The sequence below is a fragment of the Maniola jurtina genome, chromosome Z (assembly GCF_905333055.1).
Source record: "Maniola jurtina chromosome Z, ilManJurt1.1, whole genome shotgun sequence".
In the NCBI taxonomy this organism is placed as follows: domain Eukaryota; kingdom Metazoa; phylum Arthropoda; class Insecta; order Lepidoptera; family Nymphalidae; genus Maniola; species Maniola jurtina.
This window is the reverse complement of record NC_060058.1, coordinates 13,525,051-13,545,138: the sequence shown is the minus strand read 5'-3', so window position 1 is coordinate 13,545,138 and position 20,088 is coordinate 13,525,051. Positions and strand designations below refer to the sequence as shown.

Below are 20,088 nucleotides of genomic sequence, written 5' to 3'. Positions count from 1 at the left end.
TTTTTATATCAGAAAAAATTGTTATTACTTGTACTAGGTTCGGAATCAAGTGAAGAACTATACAAGCCAAAGTGAATGACTTTTACGTGATTCTTAAAACCCTCAATCGCGGAAAGTCGGTAAAATTTTATAATATGTAACTATACAGATATGTGTTTGCGGACAATTTACTTATGTTTAAAAGGTCCTGAACTGAACAATGGTCCACTTTAAGTTATGTCGTTCTTACTAAACTAAAAGTGGACCATTGTTCAGTGCGAATGAATTGTGAAACTGTACAAACAGGCGATAACCTTTATCGTCCAATGTCATCTTTACTTCAGAGGATAAGCCTGTAACACTCAAAACGCGTTACGACAGAGCGGCGTGATGTAAGCTACATGGCAGGATGTCATACTGGATGTGCAAGTACGACGCATAATAGGTCTAGAGCAGGGCCTATCATAATATTGTGCTTAAGTAAAATCAAGTTGCATGTCGCAATTTTTAGGGTTCTGTACCTTAAAAGGAAAATACGGAACCCCTATAGGATCACTTGGTTGTCTGTCTGTCCGTCGCGTCGTGTCTGTCAAGAAACCTATAGGGTTCTTCCTGTTGACCTAGAATCATGAAATTTGGTAGGTAGGGTAGGTCTCATAGCATAAGTACAGGAATAAATCTGAAAACCGCGAGTTTGTGGTTACATCATTAAAAAAAAATTAAAATGTGTTTCAATTTTAAACATAAGGTAACTATACCAAGTGGGGTATCACATGAAAGGGCTTTAGACACATCCTAAAACAGATTTTTATTTATTTTTATGTAAAACAGTTTTTGATTTATCGTGCAAAATGTTTGAAAAAATACCCGAGTACGGAACCCTCAGTGCGCGAGTCTGACTCGCACTTGGCCGGGTTTTTTTGTTCAGAATGACCCGTACTCCGGGGTTACGAAGAACAGTTAAAACGGTTAAAAGAAGTAGAAGAATTTGACTACACCTCACATTCTGGAAGTAGCAACGAAATCGGCGAACAACCTTTGATAAAATATGTTACCAAAATTTTATAAGTAGATTGAATTTTTTGATATGAGTTTACAAAAAGTAGTTTATGAAATTACACATAATTAAGTATTTCATATTTATAAACTCGCGTGATACGTGTGATATTGAAAACCTCGTCTACGGCTAGGTTTGTAAACTCATACTTGTATTTTAATAACCCCTATTATGCAACAGTTACAGTACTTAGGTACTACCTAAATTATCTAAAAAGGTAACAGATCATTTTTAAGATAACTTTTATTTTTGAGTTGTTGACTGCAGTAAGAGACACCTATCTTACGAAGATAAGATAAGAAGAAGCAAATCATGCGATGCAGAATGTGCCAGATTTTCCCAAGGATTTTTTAAACCATTTAGAGTAGGTAATACCTAGGTATCCTTGAAGCTGTTTCATTAATTATTCATTATACTACACATACTTACTTGATAATGTCCATAACTTCGTCTGTATGGACTACGCTTTTAAAAATTTCATTGATACATTAACAGGGCTCTCTCCGTCACTCGCTTCATACAATCGTAGTTCCAATTTCATTTGAATATTAAGCAACCAAAGTCCATGAAATTTTGCAGACATATTCTAGAAACTAAAATCTGTGTCTGTGGTGTTTTAGATTTTTCTAAAAATATGTAGTTTTAAAATTACAGGGGCTCAAAAATTTGTATGAAAATTTTTAAGACCGCGTAACTTTGAAACCGAATATTTTAACAGAAATCTGGAAAACCACAGACATAGATATTAGTTTCTAGAATATGTCTGCAAAATTTCATGGACTTTGGTTGCTTAATATTCAAATGAAATTGGAACTACGATTGTATGAAAAGAGTGACGGAGAGAGCCCTCTTAACCGTAATTTGAATCACGGAATATTAAATTTTTTTGACTTTCCGAGATGAAAATTATCTTACGTCCGTCTCCAAGATGGCAGTTATCTCTTATACAAGGCATATAGCTAAAGTTGTTAGGTTGTACAATGGTAACAGACAGACAAACTAGTATTTATATTCATTATGTTACCAGCTGAAACTCGTGACTTTATTTATATGCACTAAAGTTTTGTTAAAATCCCCTGAAATCCTATTGATTTTCCAGGATAAACTCCGGGATGTCCGCTATCTATATGCCATAGTTAATCAAGATTAGTTAAATAGTTAAACCGTGAATTTGACTGACAGACATACAAGTTCCTATTAATTAATCGAGCAAAGCGACGGACAGACATACAGGCAGAAAAAAAGACGCTTGCAAAACCTAAGAAGATTCAAAAACTTCGTTTTGTTCGTCAATTAATTCTTCTGTTTTCCTGTATGAGGATTTTGATTGCGTTATCCTCAAGTTATCCTTTACAACGGTGATATAACAAGCCTTTCCTTGTCTTAATCTTATTGATTGCCTTTCTCAAGAGAGGTCACTTTAAGGACCTTCACCGTAAAATGAGGCAAATCTGTTTATCCTCAAAATATTCGTATATTTATATCTCTGTACTAAACGTAGACCGATAATGGCCTGTAAGTTTCCAAATTAAATAACGAGACCAAAGTTCCATAAAATTATTATATATTATATCGTACAGTTGATACACACGTCTTCGCACGTAGATTTAGGTTATAACAATTCCACGTGAACTATATATTTTATTTCCCGAGATAAAGATAAAGTGTGATAATATGTCTAGTGTCCGTCTCCAAGGCACAAATTAGCATTGTGCTCGTCAAAATCGGTAGAGCGGTTGTACCATAAAAAGGTATCAAACAGAGAGACAGACTGATTTCCGTAATTATAATATTTAATATGAATAGGAATACTTATCCTATATCCAATCCAACTCAGCTGGGCAGCGTCGGACTCCAACGTCCAAAATTCCTCAGTTCTTGAAGACCAAAGCCTTCAAAGAGTGCGTGTTGCGAGTGATGACATAATATGGATGGGCGCCCGTGATAAAAAAGCTTAGACTCAGTGGAAGTCAGAGGGCAATGGAGAGAGTTATGCTTGGAGTTTCTCTACATGATCAAATCAGAAAGTAGTGGATCCTTAGGAGAACCAGAGTAACTCAGATAGCTCAATGGGTTGCGAAGCTGAAGTGGCAAGGGCAGGGCATATAGTTTGAAAAACGCACGAAGCCGCTGGATTCAGGCGGCGCATTTACGGCTTGAAAGTTTTTACAAGAGGTCTATGTCTAACCGTGGAAGTCAATCGGTTCATAATGATTGAGATGATGACTTAGTATCAAGATGGTACTAATCAACGAGTTCCATTGGTACCAAGCTCAGAAGTTCGCTCATGACGTTCATGGTCTACCAGTCAAAATCTTGAAAGTGTGGTTTTCCCACACTCTGACAGGTTTTACTCACAAGGTAAGATGCAATTGCAGACCGGTCGTCTGGTACAGTTATATTTAAGCGGTAAGTGTTACCTTTTTATATAAAAGCAGTTATACAGGACCTATATCATACTTATGTGCTTATACTGTAGTTATGACACTGTGGCTCAGTCAGATATTAATTAAGGAAATAAATGATTTGCCTCACCATTGAAACTTTGAGATAGAAAGTACACAAAACAAAGTCTTTTTTCCCTGTTAATCATACTAAAACTTCCCCTTTCCCCTTCCACTAAGCGTGAAGTGCTAGGAGTGGATACGACAATATAGTGCAACGGGTTCTGCTTTTTAGAGAAGCTATACTCTTGTACACATATAGAATCGCAACGTTTAAATGTGAAAAATTTCAAGTCAATCGGTCGACTAATTTTCTAGTTTTGCGGCCATACCGAAGTTTTTTATTAACCCCCGAATTTAGTAATTAGTGGTATTAAATGAATTGATGAAAAGAAAATGTATTTAAGTAATTTGCGAAAACATAATCGTTCGAATAAGTACGACCGTAAAATTGGCTCATCCTCAAATATCAAGGGCGTCGTTTCATTACACTATAATGTATTTTGCTACGCTGTTCTTACGGAAAATCGCAAAAACGTGTGCCCAATTCAGTCCTTTTACGAGTATGTTTATCTTAAACTAGAAGATGCCCGCGGTTTCGCCCGCGTGGATTTCGGTTTTTTAAAATCCCGTAGGAACTCTTTGATTTTCCGGGATAAAAAGTAGCCTATGTGCTAATCCAGGATATTATCTATCTCCATTCCTTTCAGCCAAATCCGTCTTGTGGTTTTTGCGTGAAGGAGTAACAAACGTACACACACACACACATACAAACTTTCGCCTTTATAATATTAGTGTGATTAAATTATTATTTAATTAATATTTAAATATACAACGCAATGTAATTCATACTTATTTTGTAAATACGAAAGTAAGTGTGTCAGTTTGACCACCCGAGCTGTAATGTCTTTGACGAGGCACAAATATAGTTCGACAGAGGCTGCTTTATGTCTAGTAAGTACCTACCTATCCCCAAAAATCAGAGTTTATACGGGATTTTTAATTATAATTATAAGTTTAATTTATTCTAATCCATTTACACACGCACAAAGTTGTGGGCTTAATTTAAAGTTTATATAATAAGGTCATATACAGGAAAAATAATTTAATATAATATTATTTTAGAGAACCACGGTCACAGAATAAAACAGATGAAAAAAATCGCATAAACGTACAACATAATAGAACAATCAAATTGTTAAAATTATGTTTATTACTTAGTTTGATTTATGAATTTAATTTATGTTAGTACATAATTCATTATTTTAACCTTTAAGTTAAGCTGATTTATAGCTCCATGATTTTAGCTAACAACCCCGACTATGACGAAAAATCTTGCTCAGTAGTTAGATGGTAGTTGGATGGATTATAATCTTCATACATAATATAACTCAAAATTTAAAAAACCCCCGACAAAAACCTCTATAACTAGAAAAGAGCTGATAACGGCGGAACCGATTTTCTTTGATTATAGCTAAATTCACTCTCGATCAAGCCACCTTTCAAACAAAAAAAACTAAATTAAAATCGGTTCATTCGTTTGCAGGAGCTACGATGCCACAGACATACACAGATACACACGTCAAACTTATAACACCCCTCTTTTTGGGTCGGGGGTTAAAAAGACTTTTGACGAAAAACAACATTGCTAAGTAACTTATTGACAGATTACAGATAGATTGATTATGGTGGTTCTTCCAACGCTATGCGCTTTTCGGTGCAAGGTCGCCATTTTATCACCTTTGGACCCGAACATCTCTCCGTTTCCGAACTATATGCCCTGCTGGTTATATTCAGGTATATAGCAACAAAATTGTTCTAATCGAGGACCAAAAATATCTAGCCAGTTAGAACCGGTTGGCTATGCACACAATGTTTATCACAAAGCACTCGCCGCCTATTAGCATAGATTACCGAACATCACGCCTGTTACTCGTGTTGATACATTGTGTGTAGGTAATGGAAAAAATAATAAGATTTGAATACTGGCTTGTGATCGCGGCTTTCTTCAGTGAGAGCTTGTGACTTGTCCACATTAGCACAGTCAAATCAGAAAAATTTTCAAAAGAAAAATAAAACCGACTTCAAAAACCAAAAACACTAAAAAGTAGAAAATAATGTTTTTTTAGCTACACATGTAATGTACCTAGGTATGAAGTCGAGCGAGCATATTAAAACAAAATCAGAAATCCAAGAGTGAAGCTCGCCCGACTTCATACCTAGGTACATTACATGTGTAGCTAAACAAAAATTATTTTCTACTTTTTAGTGTTTTTGGTTTTTGAAGTCGGTTTTATTTTTCTTTTGAATTTTTTTTATTTCACAATTTTTAGTGGCCCCACTGTACTATAATATGCTATGCCCAGTTAAAACCCTACTGTTTACTAAGCTATTACAGTGATCGCGAGCAATTTGCTCTTATCCATTGAGGAGTTCTGTTCTCCATCTCCGAAGATATTCATCAGATCTTCACCAAATTTATATGGGACCACCTGCACAGTATACCCTTTCAAACAAAAAAAATATTTCCAAATCGGTCCAGGGGTCTTTGAGTAATCGGGGAACATACATAAAAAAAAAAAAAAAAGATCCCGACGAATTGAGAACCTCCTCCTTTTTTGGAAGTCGGTTAAAAATCAAAGGGATCCCTCGGGATTTTTAAAAACCTCCACGCGAATTTAGTCGTCATGGGTATCATCTAGTATCATCATAAATCATAAATACCTCATTGCAAAAAGGCCGCAACTCCTCACCTCATTTTAAAAGTTTTCACGGACTTCACGATTCTTTCCCAAGTTAGGTACGAATGAACTAAAATAACTAAGCTAAAAGCCACAGTACCATCCCATTGCTAGTATAAAGCTCCTAGATACATATCAAATTGACTTTTGTAAAGATAGAATTCTATACCTACTATGAATTAATTTATATTTAAAAGTTTTTCCTATACGTGCTAATGAAATTGAGCGTAGACTTAGCGTACTAAAATAGGATAAGATAGAGTAGACGTATTTCTATTTATAATGTTTTATATAGCATGTATACCTATTTATAAAAATAATAAAATTTAGTCATATTGTTGATAACATACTAACACATATTATTTTTCTTGCAACTAGTTACGAGATTGGGAAAAAGAAATAGGTATAGGTTCAGCTCACTGACGTCTTTTTGATAACAACTGATAACTTATTAGTAAATAGTTTTATTAAAATAACCTTTTGTTATAATAAATCTTGATGATTAAATAATTAAGGAATTCATTAGTTTGTTATAGTTACAAATTACCTCAGAAATCACAATCATCATGATCAACCTCTCGCCGCGCGGTCCACTATACTGAGCATGGGTCACCTTTCAGAATATGAAGGTTTTAGGCCTTAGTCTGCCACGCTGGCCTATTAGGCCTTGGCAGTATTCACAGACCTTTTAGAAAATTATGGAGAACTGATAATACTGAGGCATGCAGGTTTCCGTCACCGTTAAAACAAGTGATATTTAATAATTACTTAAAACGCATTTGACTCCGAAAAGTTAGAGGTGCGTGCCAGGGATCCAACCCCCGACCTCTTGAATTGGACCTCAAAATACTCGGGTATTTTGTCCGAAATTTTGCACGAGAAATCAAAATTTATTATGCATAAAAATAAATAAAAATCTGTAAAAAAATCTAAAAAATAAGAAAAAAATGTACCTACAGGTAAAACCCTTTCATATGATACCCCACTTGGTATAGTTATCTTACTTTGAAAATTGAAACACATTTTTTTTTTTAATGATGTAACCACAAATTCACGGTTTTCAGATTTATTCCTTTACTTGTGCTATAAGACATACCTATCTGCCAAATTTCATGATTCTAGGTCAACGGGACGTACCTACCCTATAGGTTTTCTTGATCGACACGACGCGCGGACGGACGGACGGACGGACAGACAGACAGACAGACAGACAGACAGACAGACAGACAGACAACAAAGTGATCCTATAAGGGTTCCGTTTTTTCTTTTGACGTACGGAACCCTACAAATCATGAAACACAAGTTCTTCATTTTAAATTATGAAAGTTTCATGATTCTAGGTCAACGAGAAGTACCCTATAGGTTTCTTGACAGACAGACGGACAACAAAGTGATCATATAAGGGTTCCGTTTTTCCTTTTGAGGTACGGAACCCTAAAAATTGAAAAATGTCCGCCACGAAAAAAAATGTTATTTCTTCTCGTTTATATAAACATAGATTTATATAAACAGGCAAATAAACATCCTTTAAAAATTATTATGAAAAAGGTAGAAGTAGATATAAATTGAAATGTTGATTAACTTAAACTGTTTTTCAAGGATTAACTTTAAAAATAAAACACATGAACTAAATTAGGGAATATTACAGTTAGAATGTAGGGCGCGTGCTTCCTCAATTAACTACACTTTGACGTACTTACATCGTAGTTATATATGAGTTATATGATATATTACCTATGTCTCAACTCCGTATAGACTAAAGCAAAGTTCTCAACAGTTAGGGAACTTAAACTTCGAAGGCCGGAGCTTCATCTACACTAGCAGGCGTCAAATGTTACCTAAATTTGACGCTAGGCAAGCGTTTAAGCTATTACGACGTAGACATCCGCTAAGAAAGGATTTAAAAAAATTTAATCCCTAAAGAAGCCGCGAGCATAAACTAGTCGCGTATACAAAAGTTAGACTCTCACCTGTATCCTTCTATTAATTTCCTCAGTAAACTTGGAAGGATTGATTTTGTCCTAGGCATTTCATAGATATTTACTCACTATAAACGTACAGTATGAAGACTTGTAGGAAAACAATTACCTAACAGCCACCACAAGCTACACAAACGATGCGAAACATTAGCGTAGTATTTTGTTTACCTGCACTTTACCTAATGAGAACCAACCCCCTAGGCCCAGGCCCTCGTTTAATTTGGATGGATGGATGTTTGGATTTTTAAATAAATAAAAAGGCCGATTCACACCAATTGCGTATGCAGCACGGTCACGTGACACGTGCGTAGCGACGCGCGTGAACCCGTAGACGTAACTGCACGCATTACGTCTACGTGAACGTTCACGCCACGCAAGCGGTATGCCAAGTCTCATACAATTCCATACATTACAACGCAATGGTACGCGCTACGTCTATGCTTACGCGACGCATACGCAGCCTGTGTGAACGAGCTGTTAGGCCATAGTACTTTGAGAACATGACGTTGGAGAACTCTCAGACATGCAGGTTTCGTCGCGATGTTTTACTTAAAGCTTAAAGCAAGTTATCTTTAATTGCTTAATGCAGATAACTCCACAAAGTTAGAAGTGCGTGCCTGGGATCAAATTAACGACCTCCCGAATCCGAAAGGAGGCCGACGTCTAAACTGCTAGGCATCACCTCAAAAAGAATATCACCACTTGATTGTATTATGTAGTTACCTTCATATCGTAGCTACCTAACTCGTAGATGATAATAATTTAAAATTTGAAAAACCTCCGACAGAAAAACCTCTATAAGAAAACTAGAAAAGAGCTGATAACTTTCAAACGGCTGAACCGATTTTCTTCGATCATAGCTAAAAACACTCTCGGTCAAGCCACCTTTCAAACAAAAAAATACTAAATTAAAATCGGTCCATTCGTTTAGGAGCTACGATGCCACAGACAGATACACAGATACACAGTCAGTTGTACGTCTCTTCAATAATAAAAAAGAAAGAAAAAATAACACTGCCTCCGAACCTAAAAAAGTCGAAGAAAAAACATCAAACTTTCATTTTTTCTTTCGTTTATCGTTCATCTTCCTACACGCTTTCCTAATGTCAAATAACAAGATATAACATAATAAATAACGATTCTAAGATGCCAGACATATGATTTCCCACGTCCCGGCTTATTTGAATTATTATATTAGGTATATACTAGGTGGTATGTCTAATTTTTCCTTTAGTCTGTGCTATCCTTCTCAAATGTTTTATAGTGCTTACGGTTGCGATAACTCTACCCAAGCGGAAGTTGTATCTAGAGTAGTCAACTTATTTTAATCACTTCTACGAACGTGTTTTAATATTTAACGGATTGTATTTCTATCTAACTTTTTTCTTTTGTCTATTATAACCTTCTATTTTCCAGGAACACATTTAAGTTAACGTTTTAGCTGGCTAACTAATTTATTTTTAAATCTAACAATAAAATACATACTTTAGTAACAATGAATGCGTTTGTTATTAAGACTTCCGAATAACGTTCGGGCTTACTGTCTCATTTAAAATAAATTAACGTAAGAACTTAATTATTATTTTACTTTTTGTGCAGTAGATCTAGTCATCTAATCACAATATAGGTAAGAAGGGCGTTTAGTAAAAAAGAGACAAAGCGATACAAATTTTTATTGGCAGTTAGGTATAAAGTAAGTAATGATTGGAAACTTGGATTATATTCTTATCTGATAGGTTTACGAACAACAATATTGTTCTTTGTAGGTTGGAGGCGAGATACCAAATAAAAACTGATTACCTTTTGTTTTTAAAATTAGGGTCGTTTGATTAAGGTTTGATTGCTGTTTGTTGTAGCCGTATTCTAGCTTGTTGGCGACAATGGAAAAAATAGAACTACGCGCGGTGCTTGAAAATTTTACTACGCAACAAATCACTCAAGACGTAATGGGATACGTATTATAGAGATTAATGGTCTTTATTATTTTCATATATGTTTATCTAAATATGTATAAGGGAAAAGCTGACTGGCTGATCTATCAACTCACAGCTTTATCTACTGGACGGATTAAGCTGAGCATGCTTGATGCTTCGAAAGCATCTGTGAAGTTTCAACTCCGTAAGGGGGTAAAATAGGGGTTTCAAGTTTGTATAGTCCACGCGGACAAAGTCGCGGACTTAGGTATAAAAAAGTTAGTCATAAATAGGGGACGCCAATCTTGTCAAATTTAACGCCACCAAAACGCAAGCGTGTTTATTCACCGCGAAACGGAGTCCATTCCCACTTACTCCGACTTTCCGAAGTATACCCGTTCCGATTACCGATAGTGTTGAGCTTCTAGGAATCAACATTTCGTCCAATCTCAACTTTGGACAATGCATCGAATCCAAGGCAAAAACAGCTGGCAAGAAACTTGGCATCCTCAACAAAGTCAAGCGGTACTTCACGCCGGAACAGCTTCTCACCCTGTACCAAGCTCAAGTTCGATCGTGCATGGAGTACTGCAGCCATTTATGGGATGGCTCTGCCAAGTACCAGCTCGAAGCATTGGATTCGGTGGATCGCCGAGCTAGAAGACTCATTGGTGACGAAGCACTGATGAAAACTAAACTCCAAAGTTTAGAACATCGGCGTAAAGTTGCCAGTCTATCGGTATTCTACAGGATATATTTCGGAGAGTGTGCAAAAGAACTCTTTAACCTGGTTCCTCCTTCACCTTTCTATCATCGTACTGCCAGGCATCGTCAAGGTCTGCATCCGTACGTAGTCGAAATTCCTCGAACACGTACGAAACGATTTGCTTCCTCTTTCCTAATTCGAACCGCTAGGATATGGAACGCCCTTCCGGCATCAGTTTTCCCTTCCACCTATAATATGGGTACCTTCAAGTCAAGAGTGAATAGGCAACTTCTAGGCAAGCGCGCTCCATCTTAGGCTGCATCATCACTTGCTAGCAGGTCTGATTGCAGCCAAGCGCTAGTCTATATAATTTAAAAAAAAAAAAAAAATTAAATCGAAAACCTAATCGGAATCACCGCAGGCAGCGAGGCATCCAAATTGATGGCAGGATTGCCCCTTTGGATGGCAAAACTAATTCTTTAGCCAAGGTATAGCTGCCAGCTGTTGGGTTCCCGGTAGACTCGATAAGCTTTTTTGAAATCTCTTCAAAAAGTGGTGGAGCCTTTGGCCCCGCGGCCCCTAGGTCTCGACTCCAAAAGGCACAAATATGAAACTTCAATCGAGGTTTTCATACTTGCGCCTCTGAGCTCTAAATATTCTGTAGAGTTTGGACAATACAGCTATAACAGTAATGCTTTGATTTCTTCAAATCGTCTGCAAAGATGGCTAAGACTCCATCATCAGAATCTAGTTCAGGGTGTGATGATGGAGTGGAAACGGAATTTTCGATTGATAATAGTAGAAATGTTTGGACTATTTCGGTTTATCTTTTTGAAACCTTTACACTCCATTACAACTGGAGTCTTGATGAGCTCCTGAGAGGTTTAATTAGACTCCCAACCCAGGGTCTGATTTTGAAGTGAAAACTGAATTGTTTTTTAGTAGATAATATCATTGTTTATTATAAGCTTTGGACTTTCGATTCGGCAGAATCTGATGATGGGGTGTCAACATCGATGTGGTGTCAATCATGGAACTCCTCAGCACGCTACTTACGCTAGAAAGGATTATTTTGATTTTTAGAAGAAAAGACAATATTGTACCTATTGACTTCTGTATTACAATTTTAATATTATTTATGTTCCATTGGTCAGGACTCGATCTCTTGAAGAAGTCGATTGTTTCACTTCGCTTCTCAATCATAATTGACGTTTGGGGCACCCCTTTGAACAGCACTTCACGAACAATCACCTTTAATGGTTTCGTAGTGGGAAAATAATAGATTACCAGCTCCAATTTGGCAGAACAGCTTAATGGTATGGGACATCCGATGTCGCCGATGAACGTAGGGTGGGTAACGAGGATGTTGTAAAGTGTAGCTGATCGTGAATGGGCAGTTGACTAGCAATGAGTGGTTCTCCGTAAACAGTTCTCCCTCCACGCACGCGCGATCCGCAAGAGATGCGCGCGCATATATTCACCAGCACGCTGTGCAGCCATCAGTCAATTTCAAAGCGGCATACGTCGCGCACGACTGTATACGACGCTAGTACGCATCGCGGTATATACGCACGCTCCGCGCGCGACTTCGTGGGAATTCATTAAGGTATTGTAAACATGTTTTTATTTTAATTTTAAACGAGTGAGTTTTGAACCATGACATCTTCATCAGTGGGTACGCGCAGGCAGTGCATGCCGCGTATAGTCCGTTGCACTGCGAATTGCATCATTCTCGGCCAAAATACACACGGGTACCACGAAAACGCTCGCGACACCAACTTAAATATCATTTGCCTTGCGAACTTTTACTTCAGGTCATTATTTACATATTTATCGGTGGTGTTAATAATTTTTATGTTACTACAATTTTGCTCAAGAAATATTAAGTGACTTGGAATAACTTAGTTGGATCCTGTTAAGATCCGGGGGTTAATATAAACTTCTGCCTAAAGCCTTTAATGTGGAATTATAAACGGGAATTGACAACGTGAATTGAAATCTAGAAAATGCCCATTGCATAAATAATATATATCCTTGTGACAACTCGTTAAATTAATATAATAGGTGGTTAGACTGACCTAATTTGTGAATACACAAAACAATAATATGTAATTTATTATTCTTACAATGTAGGTAATTTATTCAGGTAGGCACTATAGGTACTTACTATACTCGTACGTATCAAGCAGCTTAACAAGGCGCAAATTACAAAGGTAGAAATGATTACAAGGAATCAACCTCTTTATTGATCAGCAATCATTATAAACATCAACCAGTATTTTAAAGTTTTGAAATGATTTTAATGATAAATGTAACTCACACCGGTCTAACATAATGAAGCTAGTAATACCTTTAGCCTTTCAGATATTATGTATGCCTGCCTATATTTAATTATTCAACTTTTAAATATAATTATTCATACTATATTTTTACGTATCTACCATATAAAATTCATCGGGAATATGAAGTAAGTAGGCCGAGTCCTGTCAATAATTCCTGTAAAGTCCTGTAATTTAAAAACATTTGTCAGAAACTACCTATCATCATTTAGATGCTTACCACGTATCATAGTAAATTAAAAAACTCACGATGGCAGAAAAATAACAAAGAATCGAATGAACGAAAGCTATCACATCATTCACATTTAGAAGTACCTAAATATCGATGTTATTAAGAGGGCTCTCTCCGTCACTCGTTTCATACAATCGTAGTTCCAATTTCATTTGAATACTAAGCAACCAAAGTCCATGAAATTTTGCAGACATATTCTAGAAACTAATATATATGTCTGTGGTTGTCCAGATTTCTGTTAAAATATTCGGTTTCAAAGTTACGCGGTCTTAAAAAATTTCATACAAATCTTTGAGCCCCTGTAATTTTAAAACTACATATTTTAAGAAAAATCTAACACACCACTGACACATATATTAGTTTCTAGAATATGTCTGCAAAATTTCATGGACTTTGGTTGCTTAATATTCAAATGAAATTGGAACTACGATTGTATGAAACGAGTGACGGAGAGAGCCCTGTTAAAACTATGGCCTAATTAGTGTTGTCATGGTGACCCTGGTAGGGAATGTAATAACATTTCGGGGTCGGAACTCATCGTTGTGGGTTTCGATTTCGATACTTCAATTTACCAAAGTAATACCAAAGTAAAGTAAAATCTCTTTATCACAAATAGACCTCGAATATGACTCACCATTGTCACAGCTTCTTAGATATGTATTATGTTATTATAATTACTAATGCAGTAAATAAATTAAACAATCTAAATACAATATCACTACAAACTCAATTAAATATTTTTACAACAGATGATTTAAAAGCGAGGGGTAAAATATGCATTATTGTTACTAACCGTTTCGAAAGAAAAATGATAAATTACTTATGTGGGTAATTGTCCTTATTACCTGGCATATTATAGTTTATATTAATTACGTATTCAATTAAAACACCAGGCTCGTTAACAACAGATTATATAAAATCGTGTTAGTTACTCACACCTACTTCTAGTGAAGCAAATCAAACTCAATTTATTTAACGTTTGTACCATTTTACACTTCTTTACTGTCAATTGTCGAAGTTGTAAGATTATGATGTAAAGGTAATAATTAATTACGTAACTTACTTAAAACTAAAGGTACGAGGGTTACAAACACGCCCAAGTCTGAGAAGAGCCCACAACAAACTCAGCCGGGTATTCTTTTTACTATCACCATTTCACAAAATAAATTAATCTAAAACACCATTAATTCGGGAAAAAACAATGTAACAACCAGGGCTCGATGGATCTAAAAGTAACTTTCCCTAATTAGCCATCTAATTTATTAGGCCTCTTGTAATGAATGGGGGTAGTCAGAAATCCAAAGAACCTAGTGCGCGTCGTGTCGGTATTTTTTTTTGACTGGGATACGTAAATAGATTGACAAGCTATACCTATTTAAGCTGTAATATAAATTCAAACTATTTAAATATTTCCCTGCCTATTAGATAGGCACCTACAATAATCTCATAGTTACGACATTTAGTTATAATAGATCCATTATTATTATAATGAGTATCTATCTACGAGTAGGTATGTGAGGAGTATAATGAGTCTGTTAACAAAACCCTGCCTATTAGATAGGCACCCACAATAATCTCATAGGTACGAGATTTAGTTTTAACAGAATCATTATTATAAAGAAAATATCATTATATTATGATAATAACCGACTAAACTCCCGTGATTATTCAAAATAAGCCCGAATGATGATTCAAACTTCATAGTCTCTGATCATTATTCCCTGTTACGCAGACAAACTATCAGCTTTTATAAAATAACGAAGATCTGGCCTTGCTGGCTCTTTCGCTATAATGGATATCAATCACGATATTTGAAACGCTAAAGATTAATTTATTGTTAACTAGGTTTCAAGTTGTTTATTATGAGATTTCATTATTCTTTATATAATAATAATTAATTATTTAGTATCTTTGTAAATACAAATGTTTTTGAAAATCTTTGTTAGGTTATCACACGTTCAACAAAACAGACCGATTACATTATTGCTTCCTATCATAAAACTCAAACAATTTATCTCTAAATACCTACCTTTTGTAAATTAAGTAATTTGTCTAAATAACATTATTTATACGCATTTTAAAGATAGTTATATATTATGTTATGTTGTGAATAATTATGACTACCTGTATGATGAAGGCTACTCTAGAGTCTAGCCTGATGTACCTGTGAAAATGAAAAATTGAAAAAAATGAAAAATGTTTATTTAACAAATTCAAATTCTTGTACTTTTCTATGTCTGGTGGTACCCACACTAGGTAATCCTGTATCGTGTTCGTGGGTACGTAATTCGCATGAACAATGTGCCGTTTATAATTTTTATTTGTCACTCGGTTCACAAATTCAGGTATAACTATTCTAAGGTTAAAAATAATAAAAAAATAATTATGTAAGCTATGAAGTATTTTCTTGCGTTATGTCTGAATGAAAAGTAGTAACAAAGTAGTATGGATCGGATAGCTCAACTCGTTAGTGTAAGCTGTTTTTAACCCCCGACCCAAAAAGAGGGGTGTTATAAGTTTGACGTGTGTATCTGTGTATCTGTCTGTGGCATCGTAGCGCCTAAACGAACGAACCGATTTTAATTTAGTTTTTTTTGTTTGAAAGGTGGCTTGATCGAGAGTGTTCTTAGCTATAATCCAAAAAAATTAGTTCAGCCGTTTAAAAGTTATCAGCTCTTTTCTAGTTTTCTTGTAGAAAAGAAGGTTAGATAACCGTTAGGTTCTTAATATTAAGTCAATTGATAAATGTCAAGCTGTCAAGATGGACGTTGCCTAGATATACATTATTATTTATTTGAAAATGATGTTTTGGAAAACTCCAAGTTTTTGAAAGTTATCAGTTCTTTTCTAGTTACTGTAACCTTCACTGGTCGGGGGTGTTGAAAATTTTTAATTTACACTTGTCATTATATTATACATAGTAATAATAGCCTTTATTTTGTTCTTTATTTATATCGATAAGTCAAGCGTGCCTAATTGCAACATTTTAACTACTGTATATAGACTTAAACCGTATAATATCTAGATAAACTTTCAAGGCGAGAGTGAATTGGACCGGTTCAACCTAGATCTCATCATTATTAAGCATTTATAAAGTAAAAGTATCTTAAAAATAATAAAAAAAAACAAAATTAATAATTAGAATTTATTTAACTATTTATTTTCTAACAGAACACGGAAAACATAAAAGTGGAAGTATATTTAAAATTAAAAATCCTGACTGCCTGATATATATATCCACCGGCACAGCCTAAACCGCTGGGGTTAAAAATTTATAACACCCCCGACAAGTGAAGGTTACAGTAACTAGAAAAGAGCTGATAACTTTCAAACGGCTGAACCGATTTTCTTAGATTATAGCTAAGAACACTCTCGATCAAGCCACCTTTCAAACAAAAAAAAAACTAAATTAAAATCGCTTCATTAGTTTAGGAGCTACGATGCCACAGACAGATACACACGTAAAACTTATAACACTCCTCTTTTTGGGTCGGGGGTTAAAAACATGAAATGTTGACAGTAGGTTCCTTTTATAACGTAGGCATCCACTAAGAACGGATTTCTGGAAATTCAACCCGCTCACCGATTTTCAAAAATTCCACCCGAGTGAAACCGGGGCGAGTCAGCTCGTTTTTCATATATTAAATATATTAAATATTTATATAAAATATTGCTTGTAGATTCGAGCGTGGCATACCTCATTAGGAAATCGCGTATTTTTATTATCATAGTTACAGATAATAATAATTAGTGATGCCTCAAAAAACTGGCATAACTAACTTAAATTTTACTTAGTTAAATCAGTTATAAATATAACTGATATCCGCTGACCACGTGAGTAGGTTAGTCGACGTAAACCCGACTAGTTGCCAACCTATCCGGGGTACTTTTGCATGCGACGCTGCGCAATTGAGACCGCCACATGTAAATCTTCGATAGTTTAGCGAAAAACCTAGGTAAATACAGCCAAAAAGTCTATATTAGTGTAATATTTATTTTATTTATTTATTTTGACCACTTAAAACTATCATTACAGGCTAACCTAATGCGATAGCTAAGTTAACTTAAATTATTTATATCTAATTATTATTACATACTTTTACTACCATGACTTTTACTACATGATGATATATGACTGGTACTAATATGTACCAGTCATATGCCTATCGTTACATAATATATGCCATCATGCGTCACGCCGTACCTACTCCATGGAAAATCACTAAGCTGAATTATATTATCAGAAATAGCTCAATGTACTTAGACATAAATATGATAGTGACGGCACTATGACTGAAAACTGCATTCATTTATGAGAATTTACCTTGAAATACCTCAACTTTTACTATTATATTACTATAGAAATAGGTAAGCACTATTTCCCTTATTGCGAGTTGCGATCCAAACTATTAAGTTCTACATACCTACCAATACAAAATATAATCAATCTATCTGTAATTCAATCTAAGATCTTATTTGTATCATTATGATCTATATTATTATCTATATGTTACTTAGCAACTTTTTTATTCATCATAAAAACAGGATATCTATCTTAGATTAAAGACTAATTAATATACTAATAATAACATTGACAAAATTAATAACAACGTCGCTCACAGATTGATTTTTCTTTCCAAGTGCAATTTATTGAGGTACCAATTCCCTACGGCGTTACTTCTGGTTTTCAACATGGGCTTATTCAAAAGGCGATTCAACAAAATCACGAAAAGCCGGCAACGCAGTGGCAATCAGGAAAAGTGATTTTAACGTCAGGTTAAGTGATTTTAATATCAGGTTAAGTGATTTGAACATCAGGTGATTACCGCCGCCCATAAACATTTGCAGCGCCCAAGAAATCGCCAATGCGATGGCGGCTTTTCGGGAATTTGTGAATTTGACCCACATGCTCGTTTGCTCGCATTTATAAAAACCGGGCAAGTGCGTGTTGGGCCACGCGCAGTGTAGGATTCCTTAGTTGCCCTTTTCCATCATTTTACATGGTCCATAAACTTATAATTACCCGCTGTTTTACACAACTAACAGTCTAAGGAATTTTCATTGAAAATAAAACTCCAAGTACATTTTATAAGTTGGACGACTATTACACTTAATTTGTAAAGCCAAAATAATTATTTTCAAGCTGATGCCCGCGACTTCGTCCGAGTGGATTTAGGTTTTTTGGCTATGTGTTTCAAATAGGAAGATAATTTCACCCCGTTATCGTTACTTGCAAACTTAACTATCTGTCTAATTTTGTATAGATTCCGCTTCGAAAATAAGCCATTAAAGGAAGCCGAATACTAGAACTACCGCAGACCACAATAATTTAATAGCAAGATGATTAATAAGGTTATTTAGTTCGACCGTGGTTACTGAACTTGAATTACAATTATAAATATTATAAATAATCATTTTATTGTCTATACAAGCGGGGGCAGTAAACTAGTAAAGTAGAAAAAATAAATGCGACTATATAGTGTATTTGTACTTATTGGCAAATTCGATACTTTTGCAAGGAAAAAGTACATTCATTTTTATTATTTCTATTCGAGAAATGACTGCCAAATTAGTGTTTGTTTTTAGCTACCTACAGAAAATTACTGAAATCTATACTAATATACTTACTAATAAATAAAATTGGAGTGTATGTCTGTAATTTCGAAATAATTACCTCATATTAAGCTCATATGGTTATTTGAACGATACCAACACTGAATCACACGTTTTTAAAAATTTTGTCTGTCTGTCTGTCTGTTAGAAAAGGCTAATCTTCGGAACGGCTGAACCGATTTTGACGGGATTTTCACAGACAAGTAGAGGATTGACCAGGGTGTAACATAGGCTACTTTTTTAACCGACTTTCAAAAAGGGAGTTGTGTTTTTCTGCCTATGTACACCGAAATCTCCGAGATTTCGGAACCGATTTGCGTATTTTTTTTTTTAATCGATAGAGGAACTTTGTGACATTGACGAACAAACGCAAATTCACCCAAGCAGACTCACAAATCTTGCCTCGTTCGGTCAACCAGTTTTACCAGCTGGATATTATTAATTTTCATGAGAAACGATAATCAAGTGATTTGGATGGACACAAAGGGGTATAAAACATGAATCACAAGAATTACTTACAGAATCAAAATAAACGCGCAGTGTAAAATAGGTAGGTAATAATCAAGGTACCTACCTTGATTTACTAAAGTCATAAAATACAGCAAAAACGTTTGATGAATTAATAAATACATATTAAGTATCTTCTTAACTATTTAATGTCTATTGTCCATATTAATAAATTCATTTAAAATTTAAATAATAGGACGCATTAAACATTTTAAAACACGACACCATAAGCGTTTTCTGGAGTCTCCTAATCATCGTTCTGCCTTTGGACGTGGCAATTAATCAAGTCTTTGTTTTATTTTATTCTACAAGTTAGCCCTTGACCTGTCTTGTAAGTGATGATGCAAAGATGAAAGCAGGCTTTACACCCCTTTTTTTGGGCGGTCGTGTCATGTCAAAGTTTGGATGTTTGCTATTCCTTCACCCTGGCATATAGGTACCTACCCTAACTTAACACATGTGCTTCTTTTTATCCTGGAAATCAAAGAATTCCCGCCGAATTAAAAAGCTATATCCACGTTGACAAAGTCACGGACATCACCTAGTATTTCAATAAATTTTTGGCAATTCACCGCACT

General features: G+C 35.3%; 1 protein-coding gene across 1 annotated transcript in view; it reads left to right on the top strand.

Moving 5' to 3' along the window:
- Window positions 1–12,287: 12,287 nt before the first annotated feature.
- LOC123880045 (glutamine synthetase 2 cytoplasmic) overlaps window positions 12,288–20,088 on the top strand; it is a 36,133-nt gene continuing 28,332 nt past the window's right edge. Inside the window, exon 1 of the mRNA XM_045927932.1 lies at window positions 12,288–12,425. The gene's annotated coding sequence lies outside the window, so the exon portion shown is untranslated. The remainder of the gene's footprint in view (window positions 12,426–20,088) is intronic.